This window comes from Tiliqua scincoides, chromosome 2, assembly GCF_035046505.1.
Source record: "Tiliqua scincoides isolate rTilSci1 chromosome 2, rTilSci1.hap2, whole genome shotgun sequence".
NCBI lineage: Eukaryota > Metazoa > Chordata > Lepidosauria > Squamata > Scincidae > Tiliqua > Tiliqua scincoides.
Window position 1 is genome coordinate 43909504 of NC_089822.1, and position 19264 is coordinate 43928767.

The window sequence follows — 19264 nt, forward strand, 5'->3', positions numbered from 1 at the left end:
AGCAACAAGTGATGGGTTCCAATCTCCGAACTTTGATGGTGCATGTTGCAGGGGTTAGCTTTTCTCTGGCGGAGGTGGACCAACAGCAAGTAATGCCCACCATAGTTAAAGGGACAGTCAGATAGTCTCTCCATGTAGCAGAGAGCCCATGAAGCGCTCCCTCCAACCTGGAGTCAACCCGGACTATGCATATTACAAATACATCATTGCTTTTTGAGTTGCTAAATAATTTCTTAGTAGGAGATGATGTCACCACAAAACTTGGACTCCTTTGTCTCATTTTTCAATTCAAGACAGTCCAGCCTGAGCACTGGAATATTGAAAGAACAAAGCATTCAGGACAAAAATATGCCTAATGAACTGCAAACTCACACTGTGACCACAACAGGAGTCTGACAGCCCTCTGTTGCTTAGATGAAGCAATAAAAGTTATCCGTCAAATTCCGAAGAGAACAATGGGAAAAAAAATAATGAAATGGCTTCTAATGCACATGTTGCATCAGTAAACTGTCAGTAATTGATGGGAGGGAAGTTGTGGAAGGAACACCACTGTGTAGGAGCTTCTCAACATATCAATTGAGAATGAGTGCTCAAACTAAAATAAACCAACTGGTCCAACAGTGAATATATATTGCATGTAAGACTTTGTAGGAAAAGGCTGTGAGGGAGCAGGCAACGAGAAAGCCAACATCTCTGAGGACATTGTGAAGGTATTCTCTGAATGACAGAGCCTGACCAAGGTACTTTCATCTCCCACTTGCAGTCTGGGCTCAAGGGCTTCAACATTGTTCCTACTTTGGCATCTACTTCCCAGTTCCTGTTAAGTTTTCTACTACATTCGACATTTAAAGGTCTGTTGGCATAGACTAGAGGATTTTTATTTCATTCAAGTACAGTGGGCTTGGAGCCTGCAGTCATTGGGAGTATGAAAGGGGGTTAGGAAGTCACCTACTCCTCCCCCCAACCCGTGTAGCATGATGCCAACTTGTGAATGGTCCTGATCCCACTGCTATTGATCAGGGGTGGAAACTCAAGTCGGGTGACTTGAATCCAAGTCCCAAATCACGTTTTTTGCTGACTTGTGTACACTCAAGATACCTGTGTCAATGACTTTGGCACTGACTCAAGCCTGAGGCTACTGACTCAGAAATGAGCCTTCATGCATGCAGACTCAAGTCTGTCTGGGTGTGCTTGCTTACTTTTTTCACAGCGTGAAAGACCTTGTGGAGCCATCATTCAGACTGGGCGAGCAGCAAGGAAGTTCCAGCCAGAAGGCAGGGAAGCATTAATGTTTTGGTTTTGCATCCAGCAGGAGGCAGGGGGAGGGAAAGGGGTGGGAGCAGGTTCTCCTGTCCATTTCTGAAGGAACCACTGATCATTGGATGAAGGATGGGTGGTCTGATGAGGTAGGGCAGAAGGAGAAGCCAAGGAGGTTCTTGCCTTAGAACTGGCTGGAGAAACCCAGGGAGGGGGGGAAAAGGAGGTGGCAAAGCCAGGGAGAGGCAGTTTGTAGTGATCATGCTTTCCAACCTCATGGCTTCATTGTTACTTGAGAGAAGGAAGCCTCATTGAATGACTGGTGCAAATGGGACTACTTCTGAGCAGAGGTGCAGAAGATTGGGTCATCCTGGAAAGCTTCCCAGCTGCTGCACATAACCCTCCTCCCTCTTGCTACTTCCATCCCCACTCTCACGCAGTCCGTCCCACCCCCTCCCACCTTGTTTACAGATGGGATGGGGATATCAGGGAAGTGTTTAAAGAGAACTCCAACACACACACACCCCAGCAGCAGCTCCGTTCCCCCCCCCCCCCACAGTTGATATTTTAATGGAAAAGACTGGTGACTCAAGTCATCAAAATTCTCTGGGCGACTTGAAAAGTCCACCTGTTAGGACTTGTTCTTGAGTTGAGTCACAGGGGAGTGGAGACTTGTGACTCAAGTAAAGCTGTGCTGGACTCCCCCATCCCTGTTATTGACTCAAGAACTGCTATTGACTAAAGAACAACTAAGAACAACAAGACAACTTTGAGTGTCTTGAGAATTGCTTTGAAATTCCTTGCACACATGCATTACAATCTCCTCTTCCAGTCACAGGTTCATTCCAGCCCACATTAGGGTTGCTCCAGATAGCTAAGACCAGATAGATTCCCTTCGCGCTGCATCCAGAAGCCTTCCAGACTCTCTTCCCATTTGGCTAGTTCTCTGCCATTTATACCTTACGGGCGCAATCCTAACTGGCACTTATGCAGGCATTGGAGTCCTGGGAGGATTGCAAAGTGCTGTAAAGCACGTTTGCGCCTCTGTGGGAGGAAGCTGCGTTGGCACATCTAGATGCGCCGACACACGGAGGCTCGCAGAAGCCTCCGCAGCGGCTTCCTCCCTGTCGCTTGTGCCAGCGCATCTGCGCTGACACAAGCAGCGAAGGTAGGCTTGGGGGGAGGGGAGGAGGCACAAGGGGGGTGTTTCTGGATGGGGGAGGGCAGGTGATGGGCGGCCCCGGGGGGTGCACGGGAGCTGGGGGCGGGGCTGGAACCCGGCAGTTATTCCGGATCCCAACCCCCATCCCCGGGGAGAATGGAGAGGCTTCAAGCCACTCCACTCTCCTTGGACTTGCGCCACCTCCAGAGTTGGCGCAGGTCCGAGGAGACCCATTGGGGCCAGCAGTCCTTACCCAACTGCTTTCCCTTGCCTCTGGCTGAGCTGCTGCTGGTCAGTAATCCACGCTGGATGCAGCGCAAGCCTCCTGGCTTGCCTGCTCCAGCGCGGGTTTGGATTGTGCCCTAAGCCACATAACAGACAAGGCTCCCATTCTGCAGACTTTTCTTCCCTACCTGAGACTAGTACACTGCTCTACTGAGCAGAGCTAACACGCTATCAACCCTTTTTTTTCTTCAGCTGCATATTATCTGCCACATGTTCTAGAATTTCCTTCACACATTTTCATTTCCTCCTACAGATAGTTTTACCAGTGGAATATTCTTATAGGTCAAACGAGACATTAACCAAAATGCAGTACTTAACTATGGGATTTGAGTGTAGATAATGTGTGTGTGTTTGGGGGTGGTGCTGATGAAATGGGCTGAAAATGCTGTGGGGGTAGGAATGTTGTTGTACTTTGACAATGCCACAGTTTTCATCCTGATTTTGCTCCCTCATGGGGAGCAAAGAGCTTCATGGGGGAAAGAGCTTCCATTCACTTTCCATTGGCTTGATCCAATTTAAGGGTGGCTTCAGCACTGGTTATACTGAAAAATCTAGTACGTAGAACAATTACCAGTAACATGCTGAAAGCAACAAGCCGTTGAGAAACACCACTATACCCTTCAAAGTGCAAACTTCAACAGGGTACGCATATGGGCACAAAAGGTTAGAGTTGGCCAAGTTTCTGCAGCTGCAGCCAAAAGATAAAAAAGTATAATCAGGAGGAAATGGTAACCATATACTGTTTTTAATAACATTGCAAGATATGGAAGTATTAGACATTTCTTGGCAACTGATGAGTCCCATCTTCCAGACTAGGCCATGGGTTCCTTGTGTGCTGTGTTAATGCGCAAACGGTCCAGGTAATATTTTAAATGCGCCTGAAAGTATCTAGGTGCCGTTTGAAAGCTTACACAGGTCACATTTTGTATAAATCAGATGGGGGGAGTGAACAATGAGAATCTTGAGTATGTTGTCATGAATTAGGAAATGTATTAAAAAGTATCCATAGGGGTGCAATGTAACATTGTATGCTTGTACAGGGTTACTGGACTCTGATTAAAAGAAAAAACAACGAAATTCAACCATTAACTGGCTTGAAGTTAAACCTGGTCTCAGAAATAGTTTCATTACATCAATTAAACTGATGTATTGAACCATTTCAATTAATAGATGAGCTGTTCCTGTGGAATCTTCTGGAAATGGTTAAAATTGTATTGGCGAGATGTTGGAAAAACATACGGATTCCCACTATTCATGAGTGTGTGTTGAAAGTCTTGGCCGTTACTAAGATGGTCAAGCTAACAGGTTTGGTACATGAAAGGGATAGAGTGCTTAGTTCTGAGACTATCAGTGGGCACCATTCCTGTTGGAAAGGAGGTGGGAAAGCTGAATATTCAATGAAAGCACCACCTTCCTATGGTCAGTTATCCCACTACCCAGGTTGAGGTCAATAAAACACACGAAGGAGTGGAAGCTTGGTTGCTTCATAGGAAATACTTTACTCACAGTTCATTGTTTTATACATGCATCTTCTGATTGTGATCAGACACCCTACTTCTTTGGAACAGAGAACCCTAGAGCTCCCTTTGTATGGGAATCAGGTAAAGTTGGACCTGGTGGGTATGGAGTCCTGGCAGACCACATCCTTCTCCTTCGATAGTTGTGAAGGAAGAGGGAGTATGAGAAGGAGGTGAGGAAGGGTGTAGTGTTAAGTACCACCCCCTCCTGCAAGATAATTCCAAGCAGGTAAAGAAGTCTCAGGTGACTGAACCCCTGCCCTCCGGAGGCCTACCAGTGGCATTGCATCCATATACCAACAATTCCTTTCAAACTGAAAAAAATGGCGGTAGGCTACCCCACTGGAATGCATTTTGTGTGTGATTTATGTGTGATTTTTTTAAAAATTCTTTTTGTACTTTAGAAAAATATTTCAATATTCACTTTTAAAGGGCCCCACACCAACAATTTTGAAGAAACTATTTCGAAATTAAAACCAAAAAAATCATAATGGTCGCCTTTATCCTTGAATGACATCACCTTTACGACTAGCAAAACAAGAGCCAATTATGCCTTCTCGGAATAGGGTCATCATTTAAACAAAAAGGCTGTGGATGGGAAAGTAATTTTTCTATTTATTCTGACGTGATATATGTTCTTAATTTATGGTACATCCTGCACAACACAATAGAAGCAATTTCAGCTTTCATTATATAAAACAAGATTTCAAGAGCTGTCATTATAGAAGGGTTTTTATATTTTTTAAGACCTTCTCTATTATTCAAAAATAGACTGGCCTCCAATTATTTCTCCGAGAGAGAAATCCATTATTTCCAACAATGAAATGTTCCGCACCAAAACTGATTATTTGATATACACAGTTTACCTTAAATTCAAGAAGAACAAAAGCAATTTTAGACAAATTAGCTTTTTTATTCTTTTTTGCATGACCAGTCAGAATATTTTCATTTTGACAGGTAAATGGACTTGTGCTAGTTTGATAGGTATTTTTTTTCTAGATGGCTTCCAATGGCATCAAACCATCTGTCAGATATCTACATTTTACCATAAAGCAAAGAGGGAAACGATTTAAGATTCCAAATAGGATATAACCAAATAAGATACAATTGATAACCTTAGTGCAAGGAGCAGGTGACTATAGATAGCTCACAGCCCATTCCAGAGCAAATTTCCCTGCATGCATGCAATGGCGCCGGCATGGCATTCACTGCATCCCATGAGGAGCATAGTATGTCAAAAGTCTCCTCAGGGAAGGGTGACCAGATTTCATAACCGCAAAAGAGGACAAGGCACCCCAAAATGTAGGACATCCAAGAAAAATGTAGGACATGACAAAATAAAAGCTAAAAACACTCATCTATGGATTTCATGTTGTTAATTTAAACACTATATTACATATAATTTATTACATTTAGGCCCAAATCCTAACCCGTTTTCCAGCACTGGCATAGCAGTGCCAATGGGGCATGTGCTACATCCTGCAATTGGGTGGCACTCACGGAGGCCTCTTCAAGGTAAGGGAATATTTGTTCCCTTACCTCAGAGCTGCATTGCCCTTACTTCAGTGCTAGAAAGTTGGTTAGGATTGCACCCTTAATTTATTAATTAAGAAGAAGGCTATGTGCTGCCTTCAGGGGCCAGCTCACAAGGAAAAAAGAGGATATTTAAGTTGGTTTCAAGGACACGAGGCTAAAAAAGAGGACAAGTCCTGGAAAAAGAGAATGTCTGGTTACCCTGCCTCAGGGTAAGGGGACATATGTCCCCTTGCCCCCAGGTAAGACCCAGCCACCACTATGGGGCAACTCAGGGCCCAATCCTATGGTCCGCACTGCGCCTCCACAGCGCGAACCATAGTCCAAACGTGCCATAAGGCACATTTGCGGAACTTACCACTGGGCTCCCACCAGAGGTGGTTCAGCTCCGGCCGGCACTGAGCCACCACGCGGCGGGCGCCCACGTTCCACAGCTAGGCGGTGCCTGCCATCGCTGGGCTGCGGAATGGCAAACGGGGCGGGGACGGGGGTGTTCTGGGGAGGGGGGAGGCCAGCATGATGCAGGGAGGGGCCGGGGAGGCCGGCGTGATGTGGGGAAGGGGTGTGTGCCAGAGGCGTGCCTGGGGGTGGGCAGGAGGAGGACCCGCAGAGCTCTGCTCCGCAGGATCCTCAGAGCTCATGGAAGCTGTGTGCCTTACAAGAGCACCTTTACTTTAGAAGTACTTTACTTTACTTTACTAAAGAGAGTAGCCCCACTGAGGGGCTGCCTCCCTTACCCGGGGGAAGGGGACGAACGTCCCAAGGTCCCTCCCGCAGTAGCGCTGGAGGCACTGGATGCAGTGGCAGCCCTCCTGGTGCTGCCGAGCAGAGGCGCTCCGGACAGCTCAGGAGTAGGCTGCCCCTTAGGATTGGGCTGTCAGGCCTGTGCCAGCAATATCACTGGCATAAGTCCGCATTGTTCTGTGTTGGTGGATCAGGCCCAGGAAGGAGTATAAGATATGGAACGGGCTGATGCCACCAATGCTGTGCCCCTCCAGGGCCTGATCCTTGTCACTCTGCCTTGTCACTGTCTTCCCCTGCCCCATTCTATCCCCACCCTGCCCTCTTCCCACTCTTCCCTCACCCCTGCGCTGCCTGGCAGGAACTTACCTGTTCCGGCGCATGCTACTCCCTGCGCTGGTGCTGGCAACAATGGGAAAGTGTAATGCTTCCTGCCAGCAGGCCAAGATGTACATGTACAGCACATTAACAACAGGACGTGCCAGTGAAGCTGCTGCTCTTCCAGCATAAAGATTGTGCCATAAAGTCTTCTGATATTTCATCTAGTTAATTTCTGGAAAATAAGTCCAGCTAGCACAAAGACCATTCAATAAGCCAACAGCAATATGGCACAGGTAATCTAAACAACCCCATTGCAAAAGGTGACAACACAAAGAAGGACTGCTGTTCACAAGCGTGGAAGCAACTAGACCGGGCTACCACTCCAGTTGGACATACTACTTTAGATCTGATATATGATGTTTTCTATTTGATATTCAATATTTGATAACGCTACAAACCAGAGTTGGGAATAATTCCAAGCAGCAAAGGAATGCCATTGAACTAGAAACAACTTATTGACTCCTATTAATAATTTGGCAGTGATACAGGAGGATCAAATTTCAAACAGCCATGCAGCCCAACAAATAATATTCATAATCTCACAAAAAGCTGCGTACCTAATCTGGAGCCCACACATAAATTGGTTGACAACAACTTTTTTTGCCATTTAATTTTCATTTTTCAATGAGCTCCAGACTTTTGCAAAGCAGAAAGAATATATAATACAGTTATTGGATAGGGCTGATTTTCAGTTCATGGGAATGATTTTCTAATACACCACGTGACTTCCAGGAGCATTTCATAAAGATGAATTGTCCTTATTGACATTTCATGATGGTCTAACTCCTGGATATTTAATTTTCAAAATGACAGCAGGAGCTATGGCACCAAGTGAGTTTGGAATAAAAATGTGCTTTAAAAAACAAAACACAACCAACCAACCACCACCATAAAGAATAAGCCCAAATGTTTTATAAACTGGTATACAGGCATTATGAATATTTTATATCGCATTTACTATGTGTAGAGGTTACATTTACATTCTGTATACTTGCAATCACTTGAGAGAAAGCTATTAGCATTTTCCATTTTATAGTAAGGAATAATAATTTGTAGTGAACACAATTCCAGTGACTCCATGCTTGAGTTGGAGTTTGAAAATACATTTTCTGCATCCTAGTCCACTGTTCAGTCTTCTAACTAAGCAATCATAATACTTTTTTTAAAAAAACATCAAGATATTTAAATAATCGATCAATATTCTTGGGCATATTCAGAATGGGAAATGATCTTCAAAAACATCTGTGGTTTGAGCCTAAAGGTCTGGTCTGCTAGCTCACGTTTCTTAGGATGTGGCTAGCAAATGGCCCGTATTTTGAAATGTATGGGATTCATAATTATGCAATTATGTGTTAGCTAGATGGGGTCAATGAGGTAGACAGTCTATAACATTATAGTGAAGTGGTTCTCAAATGTTTAGCACCAGGACCCACTTTTTAGAATAAGAATCTGTCAAGACCCACCAGAAGTGATGCCGTGACCACAAGTGACACCATCAAGCAGGAAAATTTAACAATTGCAATCCTACCCACACTTACCCAGGAGTAAGTCCCATTTACGATCATTGTTGAAAGCATATACATAGTAGCCTGTTAAAAGTACAGGTCTGTAACATTTCCACAAATGCAGCCATATACCATGGTAGCATCAAGTCTAATATATTAGAAATAAAATATTGAAATGAATAGGAACCCACATGAAATTGGCTTGTGACCCACCTAGTTGGGCCCAACCCACAGTTTGAGAAACACTGTTATAGTGGGTTGGATCACCATCTCTCTGCCAAAGGTTAAGATCAATCCCAATGGTGCAATTTTGTCATGCCAGAGAAGTGTATCTAGTGCCTTTCTATCGATCATCAGGTCAAAGCCATTTTATTTCCACATGATACTGAATGCTCAATTCAGTTCAAGGCTTATTGCAACTGATTTCATTGCCTACTTCTTTAAAATGACTTGTTTTATGGATTTATATTTTTTAAAATGTGTGCTGCTTTTGGAGAAAGGTGGGCTACAAATGCACTTTTTTAAGAAATGAAATTTAGGATTGGAGATCATTTCATTAGCAAGTCGCATCCAGGCACCACCATTTGGGCCAAGCAGCACTCAGAATAAATGGTAATGACTGCCATTTCAATGCAACATCATCACTTCTGATTTGGCACAACTGCCGCCCAATCTGTCCAATTCACAACGGTATCCACCTTCATGTTAATAACCCTTCACATTTACGTAGTGCATTCCAAGTAATCTACTTCTTCAAAGCACTTCACGTGCTAATTGGTTAACAATCTCCACAATTGGTTAACAGATGCAGTATAATGAATGCGGTACAAAGCAATTATGGCAGGGCCACCAAGTCATGTTTCAGAAAGGCTTCCAGCTATTGCAGGATCAGGTTTTACACCAGCATGAGAGGCATGTCCACCAAACATAGATGTCCAGGGCTGAGTGAGTGCCAGCACATCTGTGCAGTATATTCTGCTCTAAAATACAGCTCATGTGATCCAAACCCTCTTGAGTGCAGTAGGGCTTCCCAGTTTCTTCTATGAAGGGAAACACTCTGAATACATATATGGATTGCCTATGGCATATGGGAAACAGTTCCTGCTTCTAGAAGAGAACAAAGACAACTCCTTGGTGCATTTGTGGTGCTGGGTGCACATTAGAATGCTGGATCGTGGCCTTTGTGTCCTTCCATTTCAATCAATGGCTCCTCCCTATTTTATTTTTTTTTTTGTCAAAATTTTCAACCACACCTCAATGTTCATTTTTAAGTTTTTTTCCAGGATACAACCAATCCTGTATTAAGAAGACAGGAAAGGGGGCAGGAGAGTACACCCATGAGCATAGACATCCATAATCATGTGGGACTGGGTTGAGGGGTAAGATATCATCTGAACCTGCAATCTGAATACAGGTGTGCACCACCTGACAGGGGTATGTTCTCCGATACCCGTTGTTATGCAATTAGGTTGTTAAGTGAACATTCAACCCAATCTAGTGACTCCCTGTCTGGCAGGGAGTGTAAACAGACACTCCCTGCCAGACACTCGCTGGCTGTGCAGGCTGCTGGAGACCAATTGCCTCTTCTTTGCATAAGGAGCCTCTTAATGCAAACAGACTACAGGAGACCTGGCTGCCTCATTAAGAGACTCTTTGTTGCGCTTTGAACACAGTCATATATGTGGTCTTTCATTAAGTGGAAGGTTGTTAAGAGACGCACACCTGTATAGCATAACGTGTGAACAGTCCTTATGAACAACTTGTATCAAGGTCCATTGTAAAACTACTCTTCATAAAAAGCAACTAAGGAAGCCTATTTTATCACAGCTGATTTTGTTCACATTCTTTTGTTTCTGAGATGGACACACTTGGTCAGCTGAGACATTCTGGTGAGACCCTGCTCTCATTTTCAACATGGTATCCTTCCCAAATCAATGACACAAAAATTCTGTCAAGGAATGTAGGTCAACCCCAATAATGCTCCTGGCTTTGGAAGAAAGTTTTGTGCCTGCGGGCTGTGATACATTTCCCCCTCCCCAATGTACATTCCTGACAGTAAGCAGGCCGCTGAATAACAATTGGACAGACTCAGAATATAGTTGTCTCCCCACACTCTATGTTGTGAATTGCCTCTGATAGACTGGCAGTCCGCGACTTCATACGCCAGCCATATGGCCAGCCCCTGCAACTTCGGCAGGCAATTTTGACAGTGGCTGAAAAGCCATTTTTTAATATCAACCTACAGTTCAGGATCCTTCCCTACAGAAGCGAAGATTGTAATCAGCAGTCGTATTGTCGCTTCAGCTGGAGCACACATGTCTCCCCAAGTTACCATGTCTTTTTCACAGTCCCCTGTGATACAACTTGCAGCAGACAGCGCAATTATAGACTGAGAGCAAGAAATCCAATCATATGTTGGAGGCGCTGATTAAAAAGTGGATATTGTTTTGTTAGAAAGGCATCAGCTGCAGAGCTTCAGAGGGGATATGGCTCTTTGCCTTTGAAAGGTTCTGATTCAGTTAAACGCAGAAATCTTTCTGGAATACTAACTAAGGAACCGAGTTGGAACAGATTTATTGCTGGTACTGTCTTACAGCTGGCGACGTGAGTATGTAGGAACAGTGATACAGTAAAAATAAAATGAGAATAGTATCATAGGACACTCATTTTAAGGCCACACAATCTAAACTGAAGGTAAGGTCCTATTAACATGTGTTTTAATTGTTAATTGCATCCAACATGTCTCAAGTGCATCGTTGAAATGGTGCGGATGTGGGAGTTGTTTTCCATCAAAGCTGGGGAAAAGGGCTTTTTTTTATTATCTCCCCTTCTTTTTGAGAGTGCTGCTGAGCTTATTTCAGGACTGCATTTTTTTTTTCTCACAGGATATTGGCAACCTGAGAAATGTGGTAGACAAGTTTAAAGATGTTGAATGCATAACTCCTGAGTACAGGGGAATAATGGACATGACAGCTGGAAATACCAAAGTCCCATTGAACTCAGAGCGACTGACTCTGGAGTAAACAAGTTTAGGATTGCACTACATAAGAAAATGTTGTCATCAACTAGCATCAATGAATGGGATTATTTGATTAGCCATGAGGGTCATAGTATCCTGAAGACTTTCCCTTAAGTTTATTTTGAAAGGTTGCAAACTCTTAGTTTTAGCACAAATGTGTGGTTTGTCTTTTAACAACTGGGGGGGGGGGTAGTAGTAGTATGTCCTGATTTAGGTGGCTCCAACTTCATCTTGAACTTCTTCTTTCTTATTTCTTCCATTGTCTGCATACAAAAGACATTACATGCTTTTAGCAATAGAAGCAGAAATTCTAGTCGCTTCTAGAATTTTTCCTAGGGGCAAATTTATAACCACCAGGAATGCCAACACCTTTCACTGGTGTACAAGGAAGCTGTGAAGGTGTGCTCCAGAACCTGCCCCATCGAGTCTGTCCACTGTGGTTCAAGAAACCCAAGCAAGCTAAAAAAAAAAAAAAAGATTCTTTCTGCCAATGCCTATTCCTTATACTGTGTTGTTTTCTTTTACCTATTGCATTTTCTGTCTATAAGCTGTCTCTTGCACCTGTATATCAATAAATCTTAATAAATCTAAATTATATTGTGGCCCAGCTTTGCATAGCTACCCTCCAAACCTGGCAAAAGCAGAGTCTGGCTGGACAAGCCTCTGGATTTTAAGACAATTGGGTAGGGTATTCTAGTCCATCACTCTCTTTTTCCACACATGTCCTCTTCCGTTCCATCCTCCTCTGTTTTCCAATCCCGGGCATGGGAGGAGCAGAGACTGGCACATTACCGGATAAGGGAGCAACATTTAACATGCCACCTCAGATACCTGGAGGTTTGGGCTAAACTTGCACCTGTATAACAAATGACAGGCTGGCTGAAGCTACTGGCTGCCCGAGGCAGCCCAATAGTGCTACCCTTCCCATCGCCACTGTGCCTCGCCATATCCCTCTTACTGTACTCCTTCCAATGTGTGGGTGCTTTAAACAAAGCAGGAAATGGCAAAGCATGGTAGGAGTGCTCCCAACATTTTCTGGACTTCTTGCTTTGTTTAAAGGGCCTGTGCAGTGGAAGAAGAGAGGTAAGGGGACAGGAATACTGCATTCAAATCTTTGGAATATGGTTATCTGGGCTCCTGCCCTCTCACCTTGGTTCTTCCACTGCACAGGATCTTTAAACAAAACAGGAAGTGTGGAACACCTTGGGAGTTCTCCCACTGTACTCTGCATTTCCTACTTGGCTTAAAGGGCCCCACGCAGAGGAAGGAGAGTGGTAAGAGGATTTCTCCATTGGTGGTGGACTGGAGGGGAGTGGCAGGCATCCATTTGCTGCTCCCCCAATCTGCCGTGTGATGCAAGTGTCATCATTCATTTCATGGATGGCCATGAGGCTGAGCTTCAAAGATTTCGGATGACAATCCATGGCCAAGATTATTTCTTGGGTTTTGTGGAATGACCAAATGAAATGACCAAGTCAGGCCATAGGTCCATCTAGTTTAATATTAACCTTGGTAACAACACTCTACGGAAGTTTCCTCCACCCTACCTAGAGAGAGTAGAACCTGGATTTGGGATTATCTGCAAGCAAAGCAGGTGCACTCCCACTGAACTATGCTCCATTGTTATTATTGCTTCTCTTCAATATTTGATTCCTGGGTCTGCCTTAAACTAATACCAGTTGTGGACTTTCCGGGGTACTACATTCCATACAGCATCTAGTGTGAGGTTGTGTACAAAGGGAAAAGAACTTCCTTTCCCCTCACTGAATAGCAGCTTCAGGGGGATTAAACGTTGAATGTATTGGATGTACAGCTTGGTAGTTAGACTATTTAAATTACATCCTTTTTGCAGCACAAAGTGTTTTTAGGAGAGGAAAGTGGAATTTTGGAAAGGAAGATAATTACAAATAACAAATGGCTCATTTCACAGCCAAGCCAAATGTTTTTTGATAGATGCAACGGCAATGGTTTGTATCCCAAGTTTTTTTCCCGGAGCAATATGGCAGAATTTAGCATTTTCTTTCTTTCAAGCAAACTGTTTGAGGTCCATTTTCAAACAGAACTGATTCAAATTCCCTGCTGGGGAATAGATAGCCAGGTTCCTGTCAGGAACAAGGAAAAGTCTGCATGGTAACTTCCTGCAGAGAACAGACAATCACTACAAGAAGCTTTGGCTTCAGACAGTTCTGGTTGAGAGATCAGATATGAAATGTTTCCACATTTCAGGGTTTCAAGGGTTTGAGGCTGGCTCTGGTGAGCTGTACATCATAAATTCTAGAACACCAAGACTTGGAATAACATACAGTATACTGATATTCCAGACTTGACCATGCATGTATGTGACTGTCACAAAGTTATAGCCACACGTGGACATGGTTGATTAACTTCCTTTTTATTAGCTCTTCTCCATGGCCTGGTTTGAATGATGTTCTTCTAATGCCTGTCATCTCTCCAGTTGCTCCTTCTTGTTTTTGGTGACTTGTCATTCTTGCTGTTCCTTATTTGTATTCTGCTGTTGGTTCCATAACCCCCACCCCAAGTATTCGTGGTTACTCTGCTATGATCTCTATGCTGTTTCTGTCTCATTGATACTTTATTCTGTTTAACCAGCTGGTGTCACAGAAAAGAGAGATGCAACATACCCCTCAGCAGTAGCTGGGTGGAGGTGAGGGAAGTGGTAGACTGCCTGTCCCCCTTTTAGGCAAGAAATACCTGAGCCTGGATAGCAACCGCAGTCACCTAGCTATTTCCACTTCTGCAAAGTCACAGTCGAAGGAGTGCCTGAATCCCCCCCCCAAGCTCCATGACTCTCAATAGGAGAGACAACAATTAAAAAAAACCAGCCCCTAATGAGCCAATTATAGCAGCTGGATCAAATTTCTCCTAGGCCCTGTGGCAAATAGGTAATCCCATACCAAAAAAGGGTTTGAAGGTGAGTGTCGATCTTGATCCAGGAGGTGGATGAATGCGGCCATATAAGTAGTGCAGCACAACAACCTGTGATTGGTCTGTGGCCCAATAATTGGCCTGATGTTGATGCAGTTGGCCAACACTATGTCTCTCCTCTCTTCTGAGGCTGGCTGCAGCTCCGTCCCCTTCTGGCACCCAAAGAGAAACAGTAGTTATTTTATTATTTCCTGACTTTTTCTTCTGTTGCCGTGTTTTGCTGTGGCCAGTGCCAGGCGCAAATTGAACTGAACAGAACATGGCTGTTCAGTGCACTGTACACTCTGTATAATGGGGTGATCACACTACAGTTCTTAAGAGAGGCTATTATGGACATACTTTAGTGATAAAAAAGATTTGCCATTAGCTATGCATTAGCAACAAATTTGTGAACTGATAGCACTAAAGAGAGATGAGAAAAGGCAGAGCTGCAAGGATTAATGTTAAAATAATTGTAATTTTACACCTGAATGGAGATAAACAGGTTCCACATTAGATACAGTTATCTCAGTCTCAGAAAGTGATGGATAGCTTTGTAATTTTTCTTTCAAACTAGCCAACTACAAGGATATAATTTGTTTGAAAAGCATTAGGCACTGGGGGGGGGGGGAAGAAACACCCTATGACTGAATGATGTATTCTCGAGAACGTTAAAAAGCCTAGATTAATTCTCTAATTTAGTAACATTAAGAGGTAGTGGGGGCCGTTTCCCTTTTTATGGCGTGCACGTATTTGTTAGCCTAATGGATAGTTAAACATTTTTCTCTATTTCTATATAAAGCTTTGGTATAAACAAAGAATGTTTGGAGGTCTGAAAAGGAGCTGGAAGAAACAGAACCGCCTCAGGAGAGCTGATTCTTGGCAAAAGACTAGATCTACAATGAAGACAATAATACTCGTCAGGGAGCGTCTTATTACCCATCATTTGGGAAGCATGCAACCTATCATCTAATGGGTGCCTATAATTGTACAGATCACCTGCTATAAGAACCTACTCAAATTGTGCCACCCTTCCAGCGCTGCCCATTGCAATGAGATCTTGGTTGTGATTAATATGGTGATTATGGTGCATTAAACTAGGACAGTGTCATCAGTGTGCTTTTTGTACCTGTGAGGACTCACTGGTGGCTCTCTTAAAATAGGAATTTTCTTCAAAGGACATCTGTCCTTTCAAGCCACCTTACAAGCTGTTTTTCCTGGTGCCCTGGTACAAGGCAAGACGGCAACCAGGTGACAATCAGGTGAACAACATGGTACACAAAAATCAAAGATAAACTCAGTACTTGGTGCTTAGCACTTTTGCATGGAATGGTTTCAGGTCTTTGGGCCCACAGTGCAATGATCAGAGAAAGTTGCTCTTCCCCCCCCCCCCCCACAACAGAGAAAGGATACCATTCACTACCATAAGATGAAGGGATGGCTAGCAGCCTAGGTGGCTTGGGCCAATTAATGGAGGATCAGTCTAACATTGGCTATATGCTATCTCCAGCTTCATACCAGTTGCAGAAGGGAAATGGAGAGAAATGGGCATGTCTCCATGTCCTACTTGTGAGTTTCCCAGAGGCATCAGGCTGGCCACTGTGAGAAATGAGTTGCTAGACCACATCCCAGGACAGTTCTAATTTTGTTTATTATCGTCCTGCACCTTTACCAGAGACTCCAAAGAAAACTAAAAGTAAAAGAAAAAAAAGCCTAACTATATTAAAAACTCTACAAGCGAACAAACAAAAACTAGCAGCATTCACAAAAAGTGAGCACCAAAACAAGATAACAACATTACATACCAATCCAAAAGCAGGCCTACGTTCACACACACCACCAAAGCCTGCCTGAAGAGCACGATTTTCACTACTGACTGGAAGGACAAGCATGCGTAACTTGTGAACGTAAAGCCATAGTGAGGTATGCCAAGGATTTGATAAGACAGGCAGAGTCATGGCAGAGGTGAGGAAGCAAAAGAGAGAGTGTGATGATTTGTGTTTAGAAAAGAAACAGAAGCAGGGGCGTAAGGTTGATGCAGTGTGACGGTTTTCTTGCATGTTGCTTAGTCTCCCACAAGGAAAAGATAAACGAAGGGCAGTCACTTCAGTGTTCCTCTAGTCTTTCTGATAAAGGGTAGTGTCAGAAAAGGAAGAACAAACGACTTGTTTTAAGACACTTTCAGCCCACTTTCTCAAGACTAGGCTGTACTGTGGAGCACATTGCAACAGCAGAAGGCACTTCTGCTGTTGCAAAATGACCACCAACAGTGCACAGAGCACTCCGTAGCTGCCCATTTTTGGAGCACTGCCACAAGAGGTGGCAGTTCTCCCCCTCTGATGCCCGACCCTGGCACGTAAGGTAAAGCAGCGATGGGGTAGGGGTGGGCAAAACTGAAACGGTACGGGAAGCCTCCGCACCCGCTTTGTCTCCTTGGACTTGCACCACCTACAGAACTGGTTCAGGTCTGAGGAGACGTATTGTGAAGCAGGTGGCATATGGAGGGGTAAGGATAGTAATTCCCCTTTCCCTTCCAAAGCTATGTGATCCTAACCTTCCCTGCTGGATACAGCACACTCATTAATGGTGGGAGAGGAAGGTTAGGATTGGGCTCTTTGAGCTGTGTAAGGGTATAGATGGACTTTTCTTCACTCATACACAGATCATCAGTGCAATTTGTGACTCAACGTGTGACTTCTGTCTTGCAATCTGATCTGCATATACCCATGGTACTTGTGCATAGGCAGCATGGACAACTTGGGTGCTTAGATAGCATAAGAACATAAGAAGAGCCCTGCTGGATCAGGCCAAAGGCCCATCTAGTCCAGCTTCCTGTATCTCACAGTGGCCCACCAAATGCTTCAGGAAGCACACAAGACAACAAAACACAATCTGTGTCCTGGTGCCTTCCCCTCCATCTGGCACTGAGGTAGCCTACCTCTAAAATAAGGAGCTTGCACATACCTATCATGACTTGTAACCTGTGATGGACTTTTCCTGCAGAAATTTGTCCACTCCCCTCTTAAAGGCATCTAGGCGAGATGCCAACACCACTTCCTGTGGCAAGTTGCTCCACAGACTAATTACACGCTGGGTAAAAAATATTTTCTTCTGTCTGTCCTAACTCTCCCAACACTCAATTTTAGTAGATGTCCCTTGGTTCCGGTGTTATGTGAGAGGAAAAAGAGCATCTATCCATTTTATCTATTCCCTGCATAATTCTGTACGTTTCAATCATATCCCCAACCCCACCCCCAGGTACCTTTTTTCTAGACTGAAAAGCCCCAAACACTGTAGCCTTTCCTCATAAGGGAGGTTCTTTATCCCAGTGATCTTTTTGGTTGCTCTCTTTTGCACCTTTTCCATTTCCACTATATCAGTTTTGAGATGTGGCGACCAGAACTGGACGCAATACTCCAGGTGTGGCCTTACCATCGATTTGTACAACAGCATGATAATATTAGCTGTCTTATTCTCAATACCTTTTCTAATGATCCCAAGCATGGAATTAGCCTTCTTCACTGCAGCCGCACATTGTGTCAACACACTTATTGAGCTGCGGACATGGAACATCATGGATGGAACACAATGGAGGAAAGATAGTATGTCAACCAACAATCAAGCCTGTTGTAGTATTTCATATATCAATAATGCTTTCTGATCTTCCTCCTGTAAAGAATATGTGTCAACTCTCATGTATCGGCTTGCAGTGATGCCACTTATTCGACAGAGATTCTCACATAGCTGTACAGCTCTGACACCACAGCCATTTTACTGAATGGCTTCAAGCGTCCAAACCATACAAACATATACCCATTCTTCTAATTCTTCTTCATTGCATTTGTCCAATTATGTCTGGCAGGTATTTAACCTTAACCTTCTGAATTATATTTTGAATCCTGACATAATATTAATTGCCGTGTGAAAATGGTTATTCTGTAAAACAATAAAAATGGCAATAGTTGGTTATTTCAAGTGTGCATTAAGTCAAGAGGTTTTTTAGCTTGTACTTTTCTGAACAACTAATAACACTGGAAATACTGTGCATGGTGGAAGTAATTGAAAACCAGCTTCAGCAATATGTAGGACTTCCAAGGGGAAATATTGATCATCAGCCTGTTCTTCAAAATAAATTGCATATTTTGTCCTGTATGGTTTCATAAAATGAAATTTAAAATGAATCCAATTTAGGACATGCAAGACTTATGGTCCACATCTAAGGGACAATTGTGTGATACTTCACAAGCACATAGAACTAGGAATATGGGTCCTACTCATCTCCTGACAGAGCAAACACTGCTCTGTGGTGAAATAAATATTTTCCTTACCAAAAGTCTTAGGTTCATCTTCAAAAGACATATCTAAGTAGGATGGGCTGAACAAATGGAGAGTTGATATTCACCAAGTAAAAACAACAGCAGGTTACTTATTTGATGCCAGCAGGTGTGGCAAAATGGCCAATTTTCATAGGCCCATCAGAATTATGGGAGCTGGTGCATGTTCTGTTCAGTACAAAGAGGTGTTGTGTTGCTTGGTGAGTATGGCAGAAACAAGCCAGCCTAGTCCATGCCTATAAAAATGCCACCCTATCATTCTGCATTAAGGTTAGCATAGTATAATCAGAGCAGAAAGTAATTCAAATTGAACCTCTCTACTAGTGAAATCTGGCGTGTCTTTAATAGACTCTCATCTCAATTCAGAAACTTTAATATGTGTACAAAGCAACCAAACGCAAGGCTTTCCCCATTCAGCCGAGGAGTAAGTGATGCTCATGCAGTCATTGAAGCCCTTGGGAAAGCCTACAAATACATGCACCAAGAGCATTTCTCAACACAGCTAGAGACATTCATATATTAAGAAATGGAATAAATTTTCATGGGGGGAAAAAACTGGTTGGATGACGTTTCTGCAAGGTGCTCAGCTAGCTTCAAGTGCCTCT